Here is a 26,887-nt window from a genome sequence, read left to right on the forward strand (position 1 = left end):
ATATCCTGTGTGTGACATAGAAATGTAGGAAATAGGAGCAAGAGTAGAACTCACCATTGTTCAATGTGATTCTGGCTGATCATCAACTTCAGTAGCAACCTTGGTGTCACTGCTGATCCTTCAAGTATGAACAAATACAGTGGATTCTGGTTTATTGAGGCAGCTGCTTATTTGGGACAAGTCTTAAAGAATAAAATCTAATTGAGAAAATAACCAGATTCCCTTGGATTATTTGGGGCACTGTGCTACTTAATTGGGACAGGAGACTGTTGCTGAACACTTTGTGATGAGTCGTGTGAAATTGTTTGGCTGTTTTGACATGACATTGTGCTCAGAGTGAGCAGTTTTTAAATAGTGTCAGTTGCATATGTTTGTATTCAAAAAGCAATGGCTTTTGTAATGATAGTTGGCAAGTAATGAGCAGTTAGGCAATTCCAAATTACAAAAAAATGGTCTAACCCCTACCAAGACGGAAGCTGTTTATTAAGGAGAGAAAAAGGCAAAATACCTTCTTATATAATAAAAATTAATAATAGCCAGCATCTAAATTTAAACAACAAATTGAGGGTTTTGAAAGTTTTGAAAATAATTCAGAAAGGGTCCCCGCAATGTTTGAAAGTCTTGATGAGATTCAGAAATTGAGGCATCTTCTCCAAATCGTAGTATGACATAACGTCGCATAACCGTTGAGCACGAGTAGGAGGAGAAACACCTTTCCATTTAAACCAAAGTGCCCTCCTAGCTATAAGAGTGCTAAAGGCCAAAATATGTAAATCAAATGTCTTCAGCTTGATACCTTGTCCTGCAACAATACCGAATAGGGCCGTCAGAGGATTAGGCTTAAAGTTGACTTTGAAAAATAAAGGAAAAGTTGAAAAACTTCCTTCCAATATTTTTCAAGACATGGACAAGTCCAAAACATATGAATTAATGAAGCTTTTCCATTATTACATCTGTCGCAGTAGGGAGATATATCCGAGTAAAAACAAGATAGCTTATCTTTAGTCATATGGGCTCTATGTACCACCCTAAATTGTATGAGGGAATGGCGAGCACATAGCGATGAAATAGTAACCAACTTAAAAATTTCATTCCAAGTTTCCTGAGATATTGATGTCTGTAAATCTTGTTCCCAAAGGTTCTTAATTTTGTTTAAAGGTACATTCCTCGTCTCCAGTAAAATACCATAAATGTTAGATATTGAACCATTGTGACAAGGTATCAAATTAAAAATTACATCTAGTAAGTTCTTTCCTGAGCTTATCGGAAATGTGCATAATTGAGATCTTAGAAAGTCTCTGATCTGTAGATACCTTTTTTTTTAAAATAAAAAAGTGAGTTTTGGGTAAGCTAGATTTAGCTGACAATTGCTCAAATGAGAAAAGATTTCCTCCAACAAACAGATCCCAAAAACGTTTAGTACCCAACCTGTCCCATTCTTTAAAAACTAAATCAGTCATGGAGGGTTTAAAAAAGAATAAATAGGACTAGAAAGGGAAAATCTCAATAAACCAAAATGTTTTCTAAATTGTATCCAGACCCTCTCCGCCATGCGGAGGTACTTGGTGTCCCTACACCAGACCCTTCCACACCTCAGGGACACTTTCTTCACCATTTGTAATGGACCTGCCCATTATTTCATCCTCCGTCGGATCCATGCCTACAATTGCGCTTTCTTTGACTTTGTCATGTTAGGCAAGGATTGTAAGATCTTACATCTGCAGACCCCAAAGCCTGCTCTCCCCGACGCTAGCAGGCATGAACTTCAGATCGCAGCCCCCGCCATTGGTCTCGGCGGCTCCAGCAACCCAGGGCATATTCAAAACCCGGACTCCAGCACCATCAATGCGGGCTCCAACGACCATGGACACTTTCAAAGCGATTGCGCGACCACCAACTGCGATTCCAGCCTTGAACTCCAGGCCGGGCCTTCATGTGCTGCTATTGTGACTCTCGTCTCCCTTTCCCCCACCACCACTCTGCAACCTTGTCTCCCTCAGATCCCACGGTCAACTCCTGGGCCCTCAGAGGCTCCATCTTCCTCTCACCCCAACCCTCCCTTCTCCACTGACACCACCAGCCTCCCTCCCCCTCCCCCCTCTGATCCCACTTCTCATCCGTGCCGGGTCTTTACCATCCCCTCTGACCTTTAACTCTGAGGCAGAGCGCTCTGTCCTCAGTAAGGGCCTCACCTTTGTCCCCCTTCACCCACACCTCAGCAAATTCTGCGTTTGCCATGACGCTGAACTCTTCTTCCGCTGGCTCCGTCTTCGAGCCTATTTCTTCAGCAAGGAATCTCCAACTCCCACCGATGGACCCCTTCTCCTGTCTTCAACCCTCCTCCTCTTAATGGATGCCCCGCTCTGGTCTTCTGCCTGCTCTGCATCTCTTTATTGCTAACTGCAGACGGGACATCAACCGTCTCGACTTCACCACACCTTGCTCCCATTCCAACCTCACTCCTTCCGAACGTACTGCTCTCCACTCCCTCCGCACTAATCCTAATCTTATTATAAAACCCGCTGATAAAGGGGGTGCTGTTGTAGTCTGGTGTACTGACCTCTACCTTGCCGAGGCACAGCGCCAGCTCGCGGATACTTCCTCTTATTTACCGCTCGATCATGACCCCACTAAGGAGCACCATTGTCTCCCACACCATCACCAACTTTATCAGCTCAGGGGATCTCCCATCCACTGCCACCGACCTTGTAGTTCCCACACCTCGCACTTCCCGTTTGTACCTCCTACCCAAGATCCACAAACCTGCCTGTCCTGGTTAGAACGATTGTCTCAGCTTGCTCCTGCCCCACCGAACTCATTTCTGCATACCGTGACACTGTTTTATCCCCCCTTGTTCAATCCCTTCCCACCTATGTTCGTGACACTTCTCACGCTCTGAATTATTTGAATGGTTTTAAGTTCCCTGGCCCCCACTGCTTTACTTTCACCATGGATGTCCAGTCCCTATATACCTCCGTCCCCCATCAGGAAGGTCTCAAAGCTCTCCGCTTCTTTTTGGATTCCAGACCTAACCAGTTCCCCTCTACCACCACTCTGTTCCGTCTAGCGGAATTACTCCTTACTCTTAATAATTTCTCCTTTGGCTCCTCCCACTTCCTCCAAACTAAAGGTCCTAGCTATGCCTGCCTTTCTTTTGGCTTTACGGAACAATCCATGTTCCAAGCCTATATTGGTATCTGTCCCCCACTTTTTCTTCGCTACATCGAGGTCTGCATTGGCGCTGCTTCCTGCACGCATGTTGAGTTCGTTGACTTCATTAACTTTGCCTCCAACTTTCACCCTGCCCTCAAGATTACCTGGTCCATTTCTGACACCTCCCTCCCCTTTCTTGATCCTTCTGTCTCTATCTCTGGGGACAGCTTACCTGATGTCTATTATAAGCTTACGGACTCTCACAGCTACCTGGACTATTCCTCTTTGCACCCTGTCTCTTGCAGAAATGCCATCCTCTTCTCACAATTCTTCCGCCTCCGCCCCATCTGCTCTCAGGATGAGGCTTTTCATTCCAGGACGAAGGAGATGTCCTTTTTTTTTAAAGAAAGGGGCTTCCCTTCCTCCACCATCAACTCTGCTCTCAAATGCATATCTCCCATTTCACGCATGTCTGTGCTCACCCCATCCTCCTGCCACCCCACTAGGAATAGGGTTCCCCTTGTCCTCACCTACCACCCCACCAGCCTTCGGGTCCAACATAAATACTCCGTAACTTCTGCCACCTCCAACGGGATCCCACCACTAAGCACATCTTTCCTCCCTCTCCCCCCCCCCCATTTCTGCTTTCTGCAGGAATTGCTCCCTACGCGACTTCCTTGTCCATTCGTTTCCCCCCCCCCCATCCCTTCCCACCAATCTCCCTCCTGGCACTTATCCTTGTAAGCGAAACAAGTGCTACACATGCCCTTGCATTTCCTCCCTCACCACCATTCAGGGCCCCAGACGGTCCTTTCAGGTGAGGCCACACTTGACCTGTGAGTTGGCTGGGGTGATATACTGCATCTGCTGCTCCCAATGCAGCCTTCTATGTATTGGCGAGATCCGACGCAGGCTGGGAGACCATTTTGCTGAACACCTATGCTCTGTCCGCCAGAGAAAGCAGGATCTCCCGGTGGCCAGTCATTTTAATTCCAAGTCCTATTCCCATTCTGATATGTCTATCCACGGTCTCCTCTACTGTCAAGATGAAGCCACACTCAGGTTAGAGGAACAACACCTTATATTCCATCTGGGTAGCCTCCAACCTCATGGCATGAACATTGACTTCTCTAACATCCGTTAATGCCCCACCTCCCCTTTGTACTCCATCCCTTATTTATTTATTTTTCTCTCCTCCCCTCTCCTTTTTTTCTCTCCTCCCCTCTCCTTTTTTTCTCCCTCTGTCCCTCTGACTATAACTCCTTGCCCATCCTCTGGGATCCCCTCCCCATTCTTTCTCCCTAGGCCTCCCGTCCCATGATCTTCTCCCTTCTCCAGCCTCGTATCCCTTTTGCGAATCAACTTTCCAGCTCTTAGCTCCACCCCTCCCCGTCCTGTCTTCTCCTGTCATTTCCGATCTCCCCCTCCCCCTCCCACTTTCAGATCTCTTTCTATCTCTTCTTTCAGTTAGTCCTGACGAAGGGTCTCAGCCCGAAACGTCAACTGTACCTCTTCCTATAGATGCTGCCTGGCCTGCTGCGTTCACCAGCATTTTTTGTGTGTGTTGTTAGATTATCAGTTAGTTTACTTTCAAATAAAGGAAGTGAGGATCCAAGAAGAGAAATATTAGAAAATTTATTAACAGAGTTAGCTTCTAAAGAAACCCATACCAGACAGTCTACACGATTAATATAATATAGCCAAATATTAATATTATTAATAAGAGCAAAAATTAATATAATATAGCCAAAACGTAAGATACCGTATATTAACTGCCCAGTAATTAAAACCTAAAATTAGGTAAGGCTAAACCTCCAGACTTCTAAGGTTTTTGAAAATGAACAAGGACGTTTTTAAACAAGGACGTTTATTTTTCCATATATAGGTTTCCCCCGCCATCCGAAGGTAGAGCGTTCCTATGAAACGGTTCGTAAGCGGAAATGGCGTAAAGCGAAGAAGCAATTACCATTTATCTATATGGGAAAATTTTGTGAGCGTTCGCAGTCCCAAAAATAACCTACCAAATCATGCCAAATAACACACAAAACCTAAAATAACAGTAACATATAGTAAAAGCAGGAATGATAAGATTAATACACAGCCTATATGAAGTAGAAATATTTTTCCACAATCATTGCCGGCACTGTTCGCCGAAGCGAAAATCTCACGCAAGCGCTGTCCGCAGAAACACGGCGCAAGTGCTCTCCAGTAACCTTTAAGCTATGAAGCTGCCAAATCATTACCAAATAACACGTAAAAATACACAGCCGATATAAAGTAGAAATAATGTATGTACAGTGTAGTATCACTTACCGGAATCGGGACAGCTTGCCGAGCACACTGATGATGGTGTGTTAGACTGAGTCATCGCAGGTTGGGTGGTGCAGTGATCCCCACCCTCCAGGCCGCCGAGTGATACATTGCCACGAGGCACGCAGGAGTCCAGCAGTAGCCAGGAGGCACACAGCACATATTTAAGAAAAAAGTCGAAATAAACATGCTAATTAATTAGGTGCCGCCGGACACATAGTTGTCGGTTCAGATCAGTGCCGATTGCATCCCCTCTGATCTGGGCCGACATTTACGTGTGGGGTGGCACCTAATTAATTAGAATTCGCGCATTCTCCGCGAATCGGTACTGTATCTGTCCGCGGCCTGGGTGTTGGGGTGGTGGGACACTGGGGTGTCATCTCGTCGTTTGTTTCCATTAGAGCAGGTGGCTCATCTTCTCCTATGACTGCCCGCCTCGATGTCGGAAGGTCAAGGTTTGTCGTCTGCTGTGGCTGATGTGGAAGGCTTGCTTGACTGCTGAGCCTCGCGCATTTTTCTATCATACAGTTCTTTGTAAGGACTGAAACCATCTTGCAAATATCCCCTAAACCGACGTACCCTTTCAAAATTAAAGTCGTACTTTATCATTACTCATTCGGTTTTGATTATTGTCCTTTCCTCTTCCAATTGCATCAGCTTTTCATCTATCAATTCTTGGCCATGGGATGCCAAAACCTCTTCAACATCATCTTCATCAATTTCCACAAGTCAAACTCACCTTGTCCTTACTTCGTTCATCATGATCAAAATGCTTAATTATGTCTAGTTTTACGCTAAATGTAACACCCTTACGAGCACTTTCAGGCTTTTCCAATACCTTAGAACTCATCTTGCAAACGGCTGCTCAATGCAACGTGTTAAAGCAATGCCGTTCCGAATCCGGGGGAGAGCGGCTGCTCCGGGTGCGTGCAGCTTTTTCTCGCGCGCTTATTTTTTTATCGCGCACTGATTTTTTTCATAACGGTGAAAACACCTTCTGAAAGCGAAAACAGGGTACTAATGTAGGTCTTTCGTAACAGTGAGGTTTTGTAAAGTGAATGTTCGAAAAGCGGGGGACACCTGTATAGGAGGATAAAATAGATTCAAGAGAGTCAAAAAAAAGATTTAGGAATAAAAAGCCTGAAAAAGATATATAAATTTAGGTAGAATATTAATTTTAATAGAATTAATTTGTCCAATCAATGATATTGAAAGACGTGACCAATTTAATGATATTTAATGGTTCAATTAAGTAAGAAAGTTTTCTTTAAACAGGTGTTTGTAATTCTCAGTGACTGTTACACTCAAATAAGTAAATTGATTCCTTACAATCTTAAAAGGCAGATTAGTATTAACTGATACCAAATTACTTAAAGGAAATAATTCACCCTTATATAGGTTCAGTTTATATCCTGAAAATTGGCTAAAACGGGAGAGTAAACAAAGTACGCAAGGTAACACTGTCTCAACATTAGAGATAAAAAGCAATATATCATCAGCATAAAGTGAGATTTTGTGGGTGATACCTCTCCTTAAAATACCACAGATATCATTAGATTCTCGAAAAGCAATGACAAGGTGTTCTAAAGCTAGATCAAAAAGCAAAGGACTCAGTGGACAGCCTTGTCTAGTTCCGCGGTGAAGTTTAAATGGTTTGGAATTTTGAAAATTAGTAGAACCCAAGCAGGAGATAATTCCATTCAACCCGATTGAAGGCCTTCTCAGCATCTAAGGATATCACACGTTCTGATATCTCCTGAGAAGGAGAGTAAATAACATATACTACACGGCGTATTTTAAAATGGGAATGTTGGTTTTTAATAAATCTAGTCTGATCATCAGAAGTAATAGAAGGTAAAATATTATCAATCCTACGAGCCAGAACTTCAGAAAGAATTTTAGTAACCGCATTGATTAATGAAATTGGCCTATATGAAGAACATTCAGCTGGGTCCTTGTTCTTTTTTAGGTTAAGCGAAATAGAAGCTTTGTAAAAAGATTGAGGCAAACTACCCAATTTGAAAGGCTAAGTGTAACTGCGGTATAATTAATGAAGAAAAAGCCTTATAAAATTCTCCAGAAAATCCATCTCGACCCGGAGCCTTCCCCGAGTGTAATGACCATATAGCCTCGGCGATTTCCTCATAAGAAATGGGTTGATCCATCTGTTTGCAATTATCTGTAGGAAGTCCAGGGATATCTAATTGAGCTAGAAAATTATTCATTACAGTATTATCTTTCGGGGAATCAGAACTATAAAGTTTAGAACAGAATTCTCTAAAGGTCTTGTGCCCCCTTCCAGCTCTGCTTCCCTCCCTGATGAGCTCAATTACTTCTACGTTCTCTTTGACCGAGAGAACAAGGGGGTCACCCTCAAAGCGGATCTCCCACCTGGTGAACTGTCTCTCTCACTTTCCACTTTCGATGTTTGCGCCACCCTGAGCAGGGTGAATGTGTGGAAGGTAGCCAGTCAAGATGGAATACCTGGCCATGTGCTCAAAGTCTGTGCAGGGCAGTTGGCCGGGGTCTTCACGGACATTTTTAATCTGTCTCTGTCCCTGGCCCAGGCAGTTGTCCCCACAAGCTTCAAGATCGCCACCATCGTGCCAGTGCTGAAGCATTCCACTGCCAAGGGCCTGAATGACTTCCGTCCATTTGCACTCACCCCCATCATTGCAAAGTGCTTTGAGTGACTGGTTCTATCACATCTGAAATCCTGTCTGCTCACTACCCTCGACTCCCATCAGTTTGCCTATCGCACCAACAGGTCAACAGAGGACACCATCTCCACGGCAGTTCACTCTGCCCTGACCCACCTGGACAGCCCCAACTCTTGCGTCAGAATTCTGTTCATTGACTTTAGTTCGACATTCAGTACTGTGATCCCCGCCAAGCGGATCGCTAAACTTTGCCAGCTTGGTATCAGCTCATCCCTCTGCAATTGGACCTTGGACTTTCTGACTAACAGACCCCAATCAGTTAAGTTGGACAACCTCTCCTCCTCCACTCTCACCCTAAACACGCATGCCTCAAGGCTGTGTGCTGAGTCCTTTTCTGTACTTCCTTTTCATCTGTGACTGTGTTCCTGTACATGGTTCTAACTCCATAATCAAGTTCGCAGACGACACCACGGTAGTTGGCCTGATCAGAGGGGATGACGAGACAGCCTACAAGGACGAGGTCTAGCACCTGGCCGTGTGATGTACCGACAACAACCTGGCCCTTAACACCCAGAAGACCAAGGAGATCATTGTGGACTTCAGGCTCCATCTACATCAACAAAGCTGTAGCGGAGCGTGTATCAAGCTTCAAATTCCTTGATGTCCACGTTTCTGAGGATCTCACCTGGTCCCTGAACTCCTCCATCCTAATCAAAAAGGTGCAACAGCACCTTTCTTTCCTGCAGAGCATCAAGAAAGCTCATCTCTGTCCCAGGATACTGATGGACTTTTACCAGTGTACCATTGAGAGCATACTCACTAACTGCATCTCAGTGTGATATGGCAATTGTCCCATATCGGATCGGATAGCAGTAACAGGATTGGTCCGAGTCAGCATGGATTTACGAAGGGGAAATCGTGCTTGACTAATCTTCTGGAATTTTTTGAGGATATGACTATGAAAATGGACAAGGGAGAGCCAGTGGATGTAGTGTACCTGGACTTTCAGAAAGCCTTTGATAAAGTCCCACATAGGAGATTAGTGGGCAAAATTAGGGCACATGGTATTGGGGGCAGAGTACCGACGTGGATTGAAAATTGGCTGGCTGACAGAAAACAAAGAGTAGCGATTAACTGGTCCCTTTCAGAATGGCTGGCAGTGACCAGTGGGGTACCGCAGGGTTCAGTGCTGGGACCGCAGCTGTTTACAATATATATTAATGATTTAGATGAGGGAATTAAAAGAAATATCAGCAAATTTGCCGATGACACAAAGCTGGGTGGCAGTGTGAAATGTGAGGAGGATGTTATGAGAATGCAGGGTGACTTGGACAGGTTGGGTGAGTGGGCAGATGCATGGTAGATGCAGTTTAATGTGGATAAATGTGAGGTTATCCACTTTGGTGGTAAGAACGGGAAGGCAGATTATTATCTAAATGGAGTCAAGTTAGGAAAAGGGGAAGCACAACGAGATCTAGGTGTTCTTGTACATCAGTCACTGAAAGCAAGCATGCAAGTACAGCAGGCAGTGAAGAAAGCTAATGGCATGCTGGCCTTCATAACAAGGGGAATTGAGTATAAGAGCAAAGAGGTCCTTCTGCAGCTGTCCAGGGCCCTGGTGAGACCACACCTGGAGTATTGTGTGCAGTTTTGATCTCCAAATTTGAGGAAGGACATTCTTGCTATTGAGGGAGTGCAGCGTAGGTTCACAAGATTAATTCCCGGGATGGCGGGACTGTCATATGTCAAAAGATTGGAGCGACTGGGCTTGTATACTCTGGAATTTAGAAGGATGAGAGGGGATCTTATTGAAGCATATAAGATTATTAAGGGATTGGACATGCTGGAGGCAGGAAGCATGTTCCTGCTGATGGGTGAGTCCAGAACCAGAGGCCACAGTTTAAGAATAAGGGGTAGGCCATTTAGAACAGAGTTATGGAAAAACTTTTTCACCCAGAGAGTGGTGGATTTATGGAATGCTGTGCCCCAGAAGGCAGTGGAGGCCAAGTCTCTGGATGCTTTCAAGAAAGAGATGGATAGAGCTCTTAAAGATAGTGGAATGAAAGGTTATGGGGATAAGGCAGGAACTGGATACTGATTGTGGATGATCAGCCATGATCACAGTAAATGGCGGTCTATTGTCAAAACACTCCAGCGTGTGGTGAAAACTTCCCAGCGGATTATTGGCACCCAATTGCCCACTATTGAGAAGATCTACCATAAATGTTGCCTAGGCAGGGCGAAAAGCATTATCAAGGATGCATCTCATCCTAACCATGGACTTTTTACTCCTCCCATCTGGTAGGTGCTATAGGAGCCTCCGCTCCCGCACCAGCAGGGCACAGGAAGAGCTTCTTCCCGGAGGCTGTGACCCTCACATCACAGTGCTATGAAGCCGTATTGTACTGTCTCATTACTTTTATATTTGTGAGCTGTGGCACTTTTTATTCGTAGTTATTTTGTAAATAACATTATTCTTTGCATTTCTAGTCAAATGTTAACTGCATTTCATTGGCTTTGTACTTGGCACAATGACAGAGTTGAAGCTAATCTAATCTAATCCAAATCATTTATTTCAGAGTAATCAGTTGTCCTATCACCATTAGTTTTGCAAATTTCTTTAATTTGTCGATTAACTACAGAAGTTTTTAATTGGTTGGCCAATACTTTACCTGATTTATCTCCATGAATGTAAAATTGAGTTTTATCTTTAAGAAGTTGAGTTTCAATTGAATATGTTAACAGAAGATCATACTTAGTTTTAACTTCAACACGTCTTTTATATAAAACAGGATCTGGAGCTATAGGATATTTTTGATCTAATTGTTTCAATTGATTGGCTAATTGAAATCTGTCTTTATTAGCTTTATTCTTAACACTCGCAGTATTAGGAATAATTTGTCCTCTAATATAGGCCTTGAAAGTGGCCCATACAATAAGATTAGAAGTCTGTTCCTTTTTATTCCCTTCAAAAAACAAACTAATATGCTTCTCTAGAAATTTTATCGGATAACATAGTTGGATTAAAATGCCAAAATCTGTTGCTTTGAGGAAGAACAGAGTTTTAAAGATAGAAATATAGGAGCATGATCTGAAACAGCAATCTGTTTATCTTCACAGGAACGAACTGATGAAATCATTTGACTGTTGATTTTAAAAAAAAATCAATCCTGGAATATGTATGATGAGCATGGGGAGAAAAATGAATACTCCCTATCTAAAGGGTGTAAAAAAAACACCAAACATCAACTATACCACACTTAAATAAAAAGGATTGAATAAGCAAAGCTGATTTATTAAGAGATGCTGATCTAGAAGATGATCGGTCTAAAACTGGGTCTAGCCAACGGTTAAAATCTCTCATCACCAAAGAATAAAGATTCAGATCTGGTAAAAACAAAAAAAAAATGCTCAAAGAATCTTGGATCATCTACATTTGGGGCATATACATTGGCAAATACTATTAATTTATTATCTAGTTTTCCTGAAACTATAACAAAACGTCCATTAGTATCAGACACTACTTTATGTTGGACAAAGGAAAGTGTATTATCTCTAAGAATCGGAACTCCTCTAGATTTGGCCTGAAAAGAAGAGTGAGAACAAAGTCCATTCCAACGGCTAAAAAAACATAGATTATCATATTTGCATATGTGAGTTTCTTGTAAAAAAAAAAGGACCTTAAATATCTTAATATAAGCAAAAATCTTATTACGTTTAACAGGGTGATTTAACCCTTTCATGTTAAAACTAAGTAAATTAATACTTTGGTCCATTTTTAGTGTTATTTAAAAGAAGGGTTAAAATGTAAGTTTAAAAATCAAGCCATGAACCTTGAGAAATAGTAACCAAGCAACAAATTGGCTAAAAATTCGAAAACAGCTTCTAGGGAAAAAAACCATACCCCCGCCCACCTCCCAAAGAAAAAAAAGACCAATAGAATCTATAACTACTGACAACCCCCCCAAAAAACCTGGTGATCGCTCCAATTAGTTTCAACCTAGACTAAACAATATCCAAACAAGAGATTCAATTCTCGTATATCAAAAATACAGTATTAAAAATACGAAAGGAAATTAATTACAAAGGTTTACCAAAGTAAAAGATACAATTAGTCATACAGAAAGACATTAAGCATTAATCTTATATCTTCATGGAAAAACAGATTAAGCAGTTAGCCTTCAAATTTAAAAGATCGCTATGCTTCAGCATTAAAACGAAACCGTTCAAAGGATCCATCTTAATGAGTTTCTCAGTCAAACTGGGTAGCCAAGAGATGGATTAAAACCCCTATTAAAAAAATTCCAACAGAGCTTGTTTGAACTTAACATGTTCCTGCATAACCTCAAGCGAATAATATTCGAGAATCTTAATATTCCACCCAGTAACCAATCATGCCCCTTCGACGGGATATGCGAATTAAAAGTTTAATCTTGTGTCTTCATGTAAGGAGAAACTAAACAGCTAGCATTCAGTTTTAGCCTTTGGATTTTTAAAAACTTCTGTGCTTCAACAGCTGAGCGGAACCATTTGAAAGAACCGTTTTTAAGTGTGATTCTGAGTCGGGCTGGGTAATTAAGGGAAGGCTTGAAACCCTTATTAAAAAGCTCGGACATAACTTCTGTGAATTTAACACGTTCTTGCATAACCTCAGGCAAATAATCTTCAACAATTCTAATCTTGCGACCATTATAGTCAATCACGCCTCTTCGACGAGATTCACGAATTAAGAGTTCCTTTGTTTTAAATTCCTGAAAACAGATTATTACTGATCTTGGTCTCCGATCGTTAGGAGGTCTGAACGCAGGAGATCTATGAACTCGAGCGATCATTGGCACAGACGTCAAAGTCTCTGGAAATAATTCGTGCAAAAAGTTTGCAAAAATTTCCATAGGATGATTACCTTCGGTTAATTCTTCGAGCCCTGGAACCCGTAGGTTGTTCATTCTACTTCTATCTTCTAGGTCGGTAATCTTCTGTCTTAACTTTTTGTTAGACTTCGATTGCTTTTCACAAAGCTTCTGCAATTCATCCACTTCCGTTTCCAGAGGCGACAAAATTTCCTCATTATTTTTAATACGTTTATCGTGTTCATCAAGAGTTTGTTGAACAGAAACCAATTTACCGTCTATTTGTTTAAATTCAGTGCTGAATTGTTGAAACTTCTCAGAGGCTTCTCATGTATGAGTTTGCAGCAAATCCATAATAGAATCCAAAGAAGCAGGAAGATCATCCTTTTTAGTACTTCTGGCACTCCTTCCAGCCATAATGAAAGAATATCACACTTAAAAAAAGTTTCAAGGCGGGTTGGAAATGGTAAGATAATTAGAGTTGGAGCAATGGCAGATTGCTGTTACTCCATCAGCCACCACCAAGAAATCTCAGAAGTTAAAATGAAATGATTTCACCACTTCAGGTTAGGAACTACAAAGAATTTGAAGGTATCAACCATCATTTTGAATGTTATAATGAAAATGAAGATCTGGAGAATGCAATCAACAAAGGCAGTTGTTAGTGGCTGTATTGGTTTTGTTCATTTACAATTGAAAGAACATGGCAGCGTTCACTAGATGAATTCCTCTAACAGTAACTGTTTTATAGCATTGGTAGTGTTCTAATTTTTTTCAGTATTTCATTTAAATACACAATTTGTTAGTCAGTTAAGTCTTTTTTTTATACCTTTTTAACTATGAAACTTTGGCTAATTAGGGCAGCTGCCTTGGTTCCCCATGTGTACCAATTAACCAGAATCCATTGTACTTCAATATATCTTACGATACTGGCCGCCAGCCTTTTGTGGACGAGAGCTCCACAGGTTCACTCTCTGGGCGAAGAAATTCCTCCAAGAATCAATATTTTAAATTATAAGACTAAGAGGAGCAGAATTAGGACATCTGGCCCATCAAGTTATCTAAATTGGCTCAAATAGTCATTAATAATTGCCAGAGATTACTGTGCAGAAAGTATTTTTTTCTTCTGGAAACTGAAATTTTGAAGAGATTTTAAATTACAAGTTATTTTGTATAAGTGCCAAACTATCATCTCAGAAAGCACTAATGTTTTCTTTTTGTTTTGTTTCATTTACAGAAACTAGTATTCCAGTGTGCCAGCATGTGCTAGAATATAGTGAATTAGCCAACTGTAATAGGAAACTGGAAGGATTGTTTTGTAAATAGCAGGTAAAAGAATATTTAGTTTCCCCTAGACAATGTCACCTGTTTGTTCATAATTTGCTCCTAAGAAATCAACAGTTTATGCAAAAGTATTGAATTGTTCCATTTATAATGGTTAATGAGAGGTCTCATTGAATTTCATTTTAACTGAAAGTATATAAAATTGTTGACATGCTGCCTTTTTAGTAACCTTGGTGTGCTTGATTGGTTTTGTTATTGTATTTTTACTTTACAACACAAAGTAGATTTTACTGCAGGAATTAAGTTATTTGCAACTTAGATCAATGCACACAATTTAGAATCAGAATCGGGTTAATATCACTGGCGTATGTCGTGAAATTTGTTACCTTACTGGCAACAGTACAATGCAATACATGATAATATAGGAAAAAAGTTAAATTTTAAAAAGTTAAATAATGTGTGTGTGTATATATATATATATATATATGTGTGTATATATATATATATATATATATATATATATATATATATATATATATATACACACACACACATATATATTTATATATATATATATATCTTTTATATCTATATATATTTATATATATCAAAGTGAACCCATGAACAGTAGTTCAATGTCCATTTAGAAATTGGATGGCAGTGGGGCAGCAGCTGTTCCTGAATCATTGAGTATGTGCCTTCAGGCTTCTGTACCTCCTTCCTGGGTGATGAGGGTACTTGATAATGGGCGCTGCCTTTCAGAGGCACTGATTCTTGATGTTTTGGATACTACAGAGGCTAGGACCCACGATGGAAGTGACTTAATTTTACAACTTCCTTTAGCTTCTATTGATCCTGTGCAGCAGCCTCTGCCTCCCTTCCCCCGCCCCCGCCCCCCCCACACCAGAGAGTGATTCAGCCAGTCAGAATGTTCTCCATGGTACATCTGTAGAAGTTTTTGAGTGATTTAGGTGACAAACCAAATCTCCTCAAACTCTGAATAAAATACAAGCACCATCTTACTGGTGCATTGATACATTGGGACCAGGTTAGATCCTCAGAGATCTTGATGCCTTAGATCTTGAAGTTGCCCACTCTAATTTTGATCCTCTGAGGATTGGTTTGTGTTCCCTTTCTGAACTCCACAATCAACTCTTTGGTCCTACTGATGTTGAGTGCAGGGTTGTTGCTGCGACGCCACTTGTATATCTTACTCCTGTGCGCCCTCTCGTCTCCATCTGAGATTCTGAATTTAAATATTTTTGCACTAAACTCTTGCATTTAATGGCCGATGGCTAAAATTTACCGTCAGAATTGAAACGATAACATCATAGGTTCTCAGATTCTTAAAATTAGAATGATCTAAAATGTCTGAAGTTGATTTGGAGAACGATTTTTGAGATCATTGTCAATTTCTGTTCAATAAACATATCTTCATTCAACACTGAATGACTGAAACAGTGAATGGATCCAACCAAGTGCAGCAACTCCATTATTCTGAAGAAATGTTCTTACTCATTATGTTGTTGGTTGTGATAGTTCTCTTACAAATGCCTTAAAATGCCACTGCTACTTGATTTTAGCTTTCTTGATTGATATGGTTTTTAACTATTTTCGTCAAAGATCTTTAATAAAAGTCCACTATTTCAGGTTAAAAAAAAACTGAACTCTAATGAATACTCTTGTGAAAATTTAATATTTATTAGAAACACGAATGCACGGGCTTTCACTGAGAAAACAAGATTTTTTTCAATGTACTTGTTGATTAGTGTTGTGAATGTTAGCCTGAAATAATTTCAGAAGAAAATGTGGATCAGTTCTTGTTCCACAGGAGATATGGGGAAAAACAGATCGGATGGATTGCTGAATGAAATTTGTGTGAAGGCTGCTGTTGAACAGCTGATGACTTAAAATGCTAATTTTGTCTGGGTATGGGACATGCATGAACTACATAGAGACTGTAATTTTCAAAAATAATTTTCGTTATTTATTCACTACACTTGTTTTTGTTTTGTCTATGATCAAACTTTGTAAAGATGTTTGAAAATGTGCTCACTTTGTAATTTATGAGCAAGTCATTGTTTTTTGGCAGCTGCAGCTCACCCTAATGTTTCCTTTGAGTATTCTTTTGTTGAATATAATGCCACAAGAACAAATTATAGTTGTTAAAATAGAACAGATAAACTTTGTTTTTCCCACTCGTTGTTGGGAAGTGGGTTGCACTTAAAAATCAGCTATACAGCACATTGCAGATCATTCAGCCCACTCTGTACATGCTATTCATGAAGCCGCCTACACCAATACCATTTACCAGCACTTGGTCTATAGCAGCATTTCTCACTGGGGTTCTGCAAAACCCTCTGGTTCCGTCAGAGATCACTAGGGGTTCTGTGAGGGATCATAATTTGGAAAAAAGTAGTTTTTTGAACTTCGCACAATGCTAGTGCTTGCAATGGTGGACAGTGACCGAGTAGCCCATTCGCAATCTCGTTGGGGGGGGGGTCTCTCAGCCCAGTATGGGAGTGTGCGGTAGGACTGTATTTATTTGGTTGAGCCCACTCTCAATTATTTGATGTGAGTTAGCGGAGGCCATTGATAATTGGTGAGAACTGTATTGTACAGAGTGGAGGATGGTAGGCTGATGGGGAGAATGAACTGCGTTTTCCAAGCATTGAACAGACTTGCCCAAGATGGGTTACGGCATCAGACTCTCCCTCCCAAATTACCTCCCCAACTTCCCCTTGCGTGCTGCCGACCGACTGATGGGAGCAAACAAACTACCAATGTAGTAGGAAATTGGAAGAAAATTTTCATTCTACATGCCATGACTTTTTTCACACATGCTGGCCTGCTGCTTTGCTGTTGTAAATGTTACACAAGATGGATTGTGTTATTTGGAAGTGAATTGTATTGTAGTTTACATATTTTTCATAAATTTTTACTGTTTAACAAGCATCAAGAGCGAGGATGGAAATAACCTTATTTCAGTTGAAGTTGGAATCCATGTGTGCTTATCTCAAGAGAAAGACTGGTCTACAGCCTTCAATGTCTTCACATCCAGATGTTTCTTAAATGTTGAGGACTTCTGCCTCAGCCACCCTCTCAAACAGTGTATTTCAGATTCTAATTACTTCTGGCATGGCAAGATTGCGTGAGCTAGGTCTTTTCTCTTTGGAGCAAATGAGGATGAGAGGTGACTTGATAGAGGTCAATAAAATTGTGGGAGTCATAGATACAATGGACAGCTAGTGCCTTTTCCTTAGGGCACCAATGCATTTGGCTAATATCAAAGGGCATCCTTTGATGTTCAGAGCAGTAGCATCATTTCTATGTAGTGGTGAATAAAACTGCCTTGCTAATATTGTACAAATGTACCACATCTTTCCTGTTTCATACACCATGCAATGAAAGCTGGCATCCCAAGTGCGATACTTACTAGCCAATCTACCTGTCTTGCTGTCTTCAGGGATCTGTGGATGCGAATCTACAAAGTTTGTAGTCCTTTCTGTTGTTTAGTATTCCCTGGGGGAATATATGATTTCCCAAAATATAACACGACATTTAACAGAACTTGGTTCAGTTCACCATTGTTTTGTGCAATTTTTCAGCTGATGACTATATTTCTGAAGCCTGAGACTATCCTCCACATAATGCAGAATGTTACCAATTTTTATGACATCTGTAAACTCAAGTTGTACCTATACATTAACATCTAGTTAAGGCATACAGCAAACAGTAAAGAAAGCACTACCAATCCCTATGGCCATGTGGTACAGTGCTGAATGTAGGAGGAAACCCATGCAGTGATGGGGAGAATGTGCAAACTGCTTGCAGACAATGATGGGAACTGATGTCCGATATTCTGGTTGCTGGCACTGTAGAGAGTTGTGTTAACAGCAGTGCTACAATGCCACTCTATGAGATTAGATTGAATGGGGCATTTTGGTCAGCATGGACAAGTTGAGCTGAATGGCCTGCTTTGAACTCTATAATTTGCAATTTTGGCAGATTTTCTGGCTTGAATAAAACTAGAATCTCTCATGTTCGAACTTGTGTTCAACGCATTTTCTGTTTCTTTAGTATGCAAACTAAAAAAGTATGTGAACCGTGGGTATTGCCTTTCTAAAAAAGCTGTTGGAAGTCAGTTGTTCCAATCAATGAGATGAGATCAGAAGAGTGGGTTGTAGAGGTGCAGTGCCCAATTTTTAAAAAATGACACACTAAGTCAGGTTTCTGATAGAGCCTGCTGTTTTCGAGAAATATCTGTTTATGTACACCATGCCTTGATCAAAACGACCTCACAGGACCTTTGAAGAAGAATTGCAGAGATGCACGAAGCTGGAAAAGGCTACAAAAACATTTCTAAAGAACAGAGTTTTCATCAGTCCATAGTAAGAGAAATTGTCTACAAATGGAGGAAATTTAGTAGTGTTGCTACTCTCCCTAGGAGTAGTATCCTGCAGAGATCACAAGAATACAATGTGCAATGCTGAAGGAGGTGAAAAAAGAACCCAAGGGTAACAGCAAAAGACCTACAGAAATCTCTAGAAGTGGCTAAAGTCTCTGTTTAGGTTGACTTGGTGAGTGGGCGGATGCATGGCAGATGCAGTTTAATGTGGATAAATGGGAGGTTATCCACTTTGGTGGTAAGAACAGGAAGGCAGATTATTATCTAAATGGAGTCAAGTTAGGAAAAGGGGAAGTACAACGAGAGATCTAGGTGTTCTTGTACAGCAGTCACTGAAAGCAAGCATGCAAGTACAGCAGGCAGTGAAGAAAGCTAATGGCATGCTGGCCTTCATAACAAGGGGAATCGAGTATAGGAGCAAAGAGGTCCTTCTGCAGCTGTACAGGGCCCTGGTGAGACCACACCTGGAGTATTGTGTGCAGTTTTGGTCTCCAAATTTGAGGAAGGACATTCTTGCTATTGAGGGAGTGCAGCGTAGGTTCACAAGATTAATTCCTGGGATGGCGGGACTGTCATATGTCGAAAGATTGGAGCGACTGGGCTTGTATACAATGGAATTTAGAAGGATGAGAGGGGATCTGATTGAAACATATAAGATTATTAAGGGATTGGACACGCTGGAGGCAGGAAGCATGTTCCTGCTGATGGGTGAGTCCAGAACCAGAGGCCACAGTTTAAGAATAAGGGGTAGGCCATTTAGAACGGAGTTGAGGAAAAACTTTTTCACCCAGAGAGTGGTGGATATATGGAATGCTCTGCCCCAGAAGGCAGTGGAGGCCAAGTCTCTGAATGCTTTCAAGAAAGAGATGGATAGAGCTCTTAAAGATAGCGGAATCAAAGGTAATGGGGATAAGGCAGGAACTGGATACTGATTGTGGATAATCAGCCACGATCACAGTGAATGGTGGTGCTGGCTCAAGGGGCCGAGTGGCCTGCTCCTGCACCTGTTGTCTGTTGTCATGTGTCCACCATAAGACAAACACTGAACAAGAATGGTGTTCGTGGAAGCACACCACAGAGGAAACCACTGGTCTCCCAAAAAAACATTTGCTGCATGTCTCAAGTTTGCAAATGACTACCTGGATGTTGCACAGCACTTCAATAAAGCTACATGAAAAGTACAGTTGTTTGTGTGTTATTAGTTTAGGCAGATTGTGTTTGTCTATTATTATACCTTGGATGAAGATCAGTCCATATTTTATGAGTAATTAATGCAGAAAACCAGGTAATAGCAAAGGGTTCACAGATGACTTCTTGGAACTGTATGTTTACAGATAATGGAGCATGTCTTCCATTGATTTGAAATCACTGATCATCTGGTCCTGAACCACTTTTTCCTGTTCTGCATTGGCTACAGTCTTGAGAGCTGGTTTATCAGCACTATGGTATGATTGAATGCAGAGTAGTGGTGGGAGTGAGTAAGTGGATTCTCAACAAGCAGTCTGTTGTTCTCATAGAACCTTGACAAAGCTGTCGCTGTTAATGTTTGAACACAAGAACCATTTCTAACAAAACATAATGCATAAATATATTTTGCACAATAAATACTGTCTTTATATCTTAAAATCAAATTTAAAACAGAATTAAGAACAATCAACAGGAATTCTGCAGATGCTGGAAATTCAAGCAACACACATCAAAGTTACTGGTGAATGCAGCAGGTCAGGCAGCATCTCTAGGAAGAGGTACAGTCGACGTTTCAGGCCGAGACCCTTCGTCAGAACTAACTGAAGGAAGAGTTAGTAAGAGATTTGAAAGTGGGAGGGGGAGATCCAAAATGATAGGAGAAGACAGGAGGGAGAGGGTTGGAGCCAAGAGCTGGACAGGTGATTGGCAAAGGGGATATGAGAGGATCATGGGACAGGAGGTCCAGGGAGAAAGACAAAGGGGGAAACCCAGAGGATGGGCAAGGGGTATAGTGAGAGGGACAGAGGGAGAAAAAGGAGAGTGAGAGAAAGGATGTGTGTATAAAAATAAATAACGGATGGGGTACGAGGGGGAGGTGGGGCATTATCCCCCCTTGTTCAATCCCTTCCTACCTATGTTCATGACATTTCTCATGCTCTTAAACTTCTCGATGATTTTAAGTTCCCTGGCCCCCACCGCTTTATTTTCACCATGGATGTCCAGTCCCTATATACTTCCATCCCCCATCAGGAAGGTCTCAAAGCTCTCTGCTTCTTTTTGGATTCCAGATCTAATCAGTTCCCCTCTACCACCACTCTGCTCCGTCTAGCGGAATTAGTCCTTACTCTCAATAGTCTCTCCTTTGGCTCCTCCCACTTCCTCCAAATTAAAGGTGTAGCCATGGGCACCCGTATGGGTAATAGCTATGCATGCCTTTTTGTTGGCTTTGTGGAACAATCGATGTTCCAAACCTATGCTGGTACCTATCCCCCACTTTTCCTTCACTACATCAATGACTGCATTGGCGCTGTTTCCTGCACGCATGCTGAGCTCGTTGACTTTATTAACTTTGCCTCCAACTTTCACCCTACCCTCAAGTTTACCTGGTCCATTTCTGACACCACCCTCCCCTTTCTAGATCTTTCTGTCTCTATCTCTGGAGACAGCTTATCCACTGATGTCTACTATAAGCCTACTGACTCTCACAGCTATCTGGACTATTCGTCTTCTCACCCTGTTTCTGGCAAAAATGCCATCCCTTCTCGCAATTCCTCCGTCTCCGCTGCATCTGCTCTCAGGATGAGGTTTTTCATTCCAGGACGAGGGAGATGTCTTCCTCTTTTAAAGAAAGGGGCTTCCCTTCCTCCACCATCAACTCTGCTCTCAAACGCATCTCCCCCATTTCACGCACATCTGCTGTCACTCCATCCTCCCGCCACCCCACTAGGAATAGGGTTCCCCTGGTCCTCACCTACCACCCCACCAGCCTCCGGGTCCAACATATTATTCTCCGTAACTTCCGCCACCTCCAACGGGATCCCTCCACTAAGCACATCTTTCCCTCCCCCCGGCTTTCCGCAGGGATCGCTCCCTACGCGACTCCCTTGTCCACTCGTCCCCCCCATCCCTCCCCACTGATCTACCTCCTGGCACTTATCCTTGTAAGCGGAACAAGTGCTACACATGTCCTTACACTTCCTGCTTTACCACCATTCAGGGCCCCCAGACAGTCCTTCCAGGTGAGGCGACACTTCACCTGTGAGTCGTCTGGGGTGATATACTGCGTCCGGTGCTCCCGATGTGGCCTTCTATACATTGGCGAGACCCGACGCAGACTGGGAGACCGCTTTGCTGAACACCTACGCTCTGCCCGCCAGAGAAAGCAGGATCTCCCAGTGGCCACACATCTTAATTCCACATCCCATTCCCATTCTGACATGTCTATCCACAGCCTCCTCTACTGTAAAGATGAAGCCACACTCAGGTTGGGGGAACAACACTTTATATTCCGTCTGGGTGGCCTCCAACCTGATGGCATGAACATTGACTTCTCTAACTTCCGCTAATGCCCCACCTCCCCCTCGTACCCCGTCTGTTATTTTATACACACATTCTTTCTCTCACTCTTCTTTTTCTCCCTCTGTCCCTCTGACTATACCCCTTGCCCATCCTCTGGGTTTCTCTCTTCTCCCCCCCCCCCCCCCCCCCCGTCTTTCTCCCCGGACCTCCTGTCCCATGATCCTCTTATATCCCCTTTGCCAATCACCTGTCCAGCTCTTGGCTCCATCCCTCCCCCTCCTGTCTTCTCCTATCATTTTGGATCTCCCCCTCCCACTTTCAAATCTCTTACTAACTCTTCCTTCAGTTAGTCCTGACGAAGGGTCCCGGCCTGAAATGTCGACTGTACCTCTTCCTAGAGATGCTGCCTGGCCTGCTGCGTTCACCAGCAACTTTGATGTGTGTTGTTAAGAACAATCACTTGCCTTTTCCCCAGAACCTGATTTCACAGAATTAAAGGTTGCAACATGGAAGGAGGATTGTTTCACTGAGTCGAAACAATCCCCCACCTCTCCCCATTGCCCAGCAGAATTTTTCAGTTCAGGTAATTATCCAATTCCCTTTTGAATTCCAGTTTAATCTGCCTCACTTTTCAGATCTTCACTACTTGCTGTGCTTTCTTTAAAAAAAATGCAACTCACTTATTTTGATTCTTTCACAAATCACTTCCATTTTGTCCTCTTGTTCTTGACCTCACTGCCATGGGAATACTTTTCTCCACCTATTGTTAGTCTCTTCATTGTTTTAATATCTTGATATATCTTCTGAACTATTTCTGTTCAAAGTCTAATAGAACATAGAATAGTACAGCACAGTACAGGCCCTTCAGCCCACAATGTTGTGCCGACCCTTAAACCCTGCCTCCCATATAATTCCCCACCTTAAATTCCTCCATATACCTGTCTAGTAGTCTCTTAAACTTCACTAGTGTATCTGCCTCCACCACTGACTCAGGCAGTGCATTCCACGCACCAACCACTCTCTGAGTAAAAAACCTTCCTCTAATATCCCCCTTGAACTTACCACCCCTTACCTTAAAGCCATGTCCCCTTGTATTGAGCAGTGGTGCCCTGGGGAAGAGGCGCTGGCTATCCACTCTATCTATTCCTCTTAATATCTTGCTTACCTCTATCACGTCTCCTCTCATCCTCCTCCTCTCCAAAGAATAAAGCCCTAGCTCCCTTAATCTCTGATCATAATGCATACTCTTTAGATCAGGCAGCATCCTGGTAAATCTCCTCTGTACCCTTTCCAGTGGTTCCACGTCCTTCCTATAGTGAGGCGACCAGAACTGGACACAGTACTCCAAGTGCGGCCTAACCAGAGTTTTATAGAGCTGCATCATTACCTCGTGACTCTTAAACTCTGGCCCTCGACTTATGAAGGCTAACACCCCATAAGCTTTTTTAACTACCCGATCTACCTGTGAGGCAACTTTCAGCGTTCTGTGGACATATACCCCCAGATCCCTCTGCTCCTCCACACTACCAAGTATCCTACCATTTACTTTGTACTCTGCCTTGGAGTTTGTCCTTCCAAAGTGTACCACCTCACACTTATCTGGGTTGAACTCCATCTGCCACTTCTCAGCCCACTTCTGCATCCTATCAAAGTCTCTCTGCGATCTTCGACAATCCTCTCCACTATCCACAACACCACCAACCTTTGTGTCGTCTGCAAACTTGCCAACCCACCCTTCTAGCCCCACATCCAAGTCATTAATAAAAATCACCTGCAGCTTTTTATGTGTGTGTATTATTGAAGTCACACATCCTTGAATATATCATAGTAAATGTCTACTGTGCCATCTGGACTAGAGCCATGTACATCTTTTCCAATATGTTATTTCCAGAGCTGGTTATACAAATGCAGTTGTGAGTGAATCAGTGTTTTATCAGGCTTCCTTGCCTGTGTATCTCTATCTCTGTTAATAAAATGCAGTGTATTGTATTTGGTTTTCTATCTGCCATGCAGCTCTCAGCAAACAATGTATGTACCATGGTCTTTCTGTTCTGCACTAATTTTGGAATTGTTTCCTCAATTATTATCGTATTTTATTCTTCATACCAAAATGTAATACTTTACATTTCTCAGCCTTATACTTTTCTGCTTTTCGACAGCCTGGTTATATCTTGGAGTGTCTTATTATCTTCTCATTATGCTTCCATGTTTGGTGTTTTCTGCAGATTTGGAATTTGTGTCCTGTACATCAGGTCATTAATATGTCCCATTTCTGAGCTCTTCATTGTACAATAGTTTCCAGTTTGATCAACAGCAGTTTGTTATCACTGTTTGCTGTTTATACTGCTGCAACCCATTTAATTCCTTGTCCTTCAATTGTGATAACATTATTACATTCTACCTCATCAAGCTCTTGATGTATATACCCTCTTCAACTTTATTTGTTACATTTATTTGAATGGGCATATCTGTGTACCATGTTTAGTCTGGCATTGGTGCAGTCGAGGAGCATATAGGGAGCCAGATTCTGTAAAGGTGTAATAGGGTTGTTGTGGGAGATTTTAATTTCCCTCATATTGATTGGCATCTCCCTCGAGTGAGGGGTTTAGATGAGGTGGAGTTTGTTAGGTGTGTTCAGGAAGGTTTCTTGACACAATATGTAGATAAGCCTACAAGAGAGGCTGTACTTGATCTGGTATTAGGAAATATACCTGGTCAGGTGTCAGGTCTCTCAGTGGGAGAGCATTTTGAAGATAGAATTGTGATCACTATCTCCTTTACCATAGCATTGGAGGGGGATGGGAACAGACAAGTTACAGAAACATTTAATTGGAGTAAGGGGAAATATGAGGCTATCAGGCAGGAACTTGGAAGCTTAAATTGGGAACAGATGTTCTTGGGGAAATGTACGGAAGAAATGTGGTAGTGTTCAGGGGATATTTGCGTGAGGTTCTGCATAGATACAGAAAGCATGGTAGGGTACAGGAACTGTGGTGTACAAAGGCTGTTGTAAATCTAGTCAAGAGGAAGAGAAGAGCTTATGAAAGGTTCAAAAAACTAGGTAGTGATAGAGATCTAAAAGATAAGGCTAGCAGGAATGAGCTTAAGAATGAAATTAGGAGAGCCAGAAGGGACCATGAGAAGGCCCTGGTGGACAGGATTGAGGAAAACCCCAGGGCATTCTACAAGTATGTGAAGAGCAAGAGGATAAGACGTGAGAGAATGGGACCAATCAAGTGTGACAGTGGAAAAGTGTGTATGGAACCAGAGGAGATAGCAGAGGTACTTAGTGAATACTTTGTTTCAGTATTCACTATGGACAAGGATCTTGGTGATTGTAGGGATGACTTGCAGCAGACTAAAAAGCTTGAGCATGTAGATATTAAGGAAGAGGATGTGCTGGAGCTTTTGGAAAGCATCAAGTTGGATAAGTCACCGGGACCAGACGGGATGTACCCCAGGCTACTGTGGGAAGCGAGGGAAGAGATTGCTGAGCCTCTGGCAATGATCTTGGCATTATCAGAGGATGGGAAAGGTTCCGGAGGATAGGAGGGTTGCGGACCTTGTACCTTTATTCAAGAAAGGGATTCGGGATAGCCAGAAAATTATAGGCCAGTGAGTCTTACTTCAGTGGTTGGTAAGTTGATGAAGAAGATCCTGAAAAGCAGGATTCCTGAACATTTGGAGAGACATAATATGATTAGGAATAGTCAGCATGGCTTTGGCAAAGGCAGGTCATGTCTTACGAGCCTGATTGAATTTTCTGAGGATGTGACTAAACAGGAGGTAGTGCAGTAGATGTAGTGTATATGGATTTCAGCAAGGCATTTGCTAAGGAACCCCATGCAAGGCTTATTGAGAAAGTAAGGAGGCATGGGATCCAAGGGGACATTGCCTTGTGGATCCAGAACTGGCTTGCCCACAGAAGGCAAAGAGTGGTTGTAGACAGGTCATATTCTGCATGGAGGTCGGTGACCAGTGGTGTGCCTCAGGGATCTGTTCTGGGACCCCTACTCTTTATGGTTTTTATAATGACCTGGATGAGGAAGTGGAGGGATGGGTTAATAAATTTGTTGATGACACAAAGGTTGTGTGTGTTGTGGATAGTGCAGAAGGCTGTCAGAGGTTACAATGGGACATTGATAGGATGCAAAACTGGGCTAAGAAGTGGCAGATGAAGTTCAACCCAGATAAATGTGAGGTGGTTCATTTTGGTAGGTCAAATAAAATGGCAGAATATAGCATTAATGGTAAGACTCTTGGCAGTGTGGAGGATCAGAGGGACCTTGGGGTCAGAGTCCATAGGGCACTCAAAGCTGCTGCGCCGGTTGACTCTTTGGTTAAGAGGGCATACGGTGCATTGGCCTTCATCAATCGTGGGTTTGAGTTTAAGAGCCAAGTGGTAATGTTGCAGCTATATAGGACCCTGGTCTGACTCCACTTGGAGTACTGTGCTGTATTCTGATTTCATTACTACAGGAAGGACGTGGAAACCATAGGGTGCAGAGGAGATTTACAAGGATGTTGCCTGGATTGGGGAGCATGCCTTATGAGAATAGGTGGAATGAATCGACCTTTTCTCCTTGAAGTGACGGAGGATGAGTGGTGACCTGATGGAGGTGTATAAGATGATGCGAGGCACCAATCATGTGGTTAGTCAGAGGCTTTTTCCCAGGGCTGAAATGGCTAGCATGAGAGAGTTTTAATGTGCTTCGAAGTAGGTACAGAGGAGATGT

At 42.3% G+C, this 26,887-nt stretch overlaps 1 protein-coding gene across 7 annotated transcripts in view; it reads left to right on the forward strand.

Annotated features, from left to right (window-relative positions):
• Positions 1–26,887, forward strand: part of secisbp2l (SECIS binding protein 2-like) — a 195,633-nt gene that overhangs the window by 57,472 nt on the left and 111,274 nt on the right. Inside the window, exons 1-2 of one of the 7 annotated variants that reach the window (XM_072278486.1) lie at positions 12,980–13,087; positions 14,211–14,302. The exons of 5 other annotated variants lie outside the window; for them this stretch is intronic. The gene's annotated coding sequence lies outside the window, so the exon portion shown is untranslated. Of the gene's footprint in view, positions 1–12,979; positions 13,088–14,210; positions 14,303–26,887 lie in introns of those variants that run through there. One more of the 7 variants, XM_072278485.1, reaches the window with a different exon arrangement.

Source organism: Mobula birostris, chromosome 14, assembly GCF_030028105.1.
Source record: "Mobula birostris isolate sMobBir1 chromosome 14, sMobBir1.hap1, whole genome shotgun sequence".
Classification (NCBI taxonomy): domain Eukaryota; kingdom Metazoa; phylum Chordata; class Chondrichthyes; order Myliobatiformes; family Myliobatidae; genus Mobula; species Mobula birostris.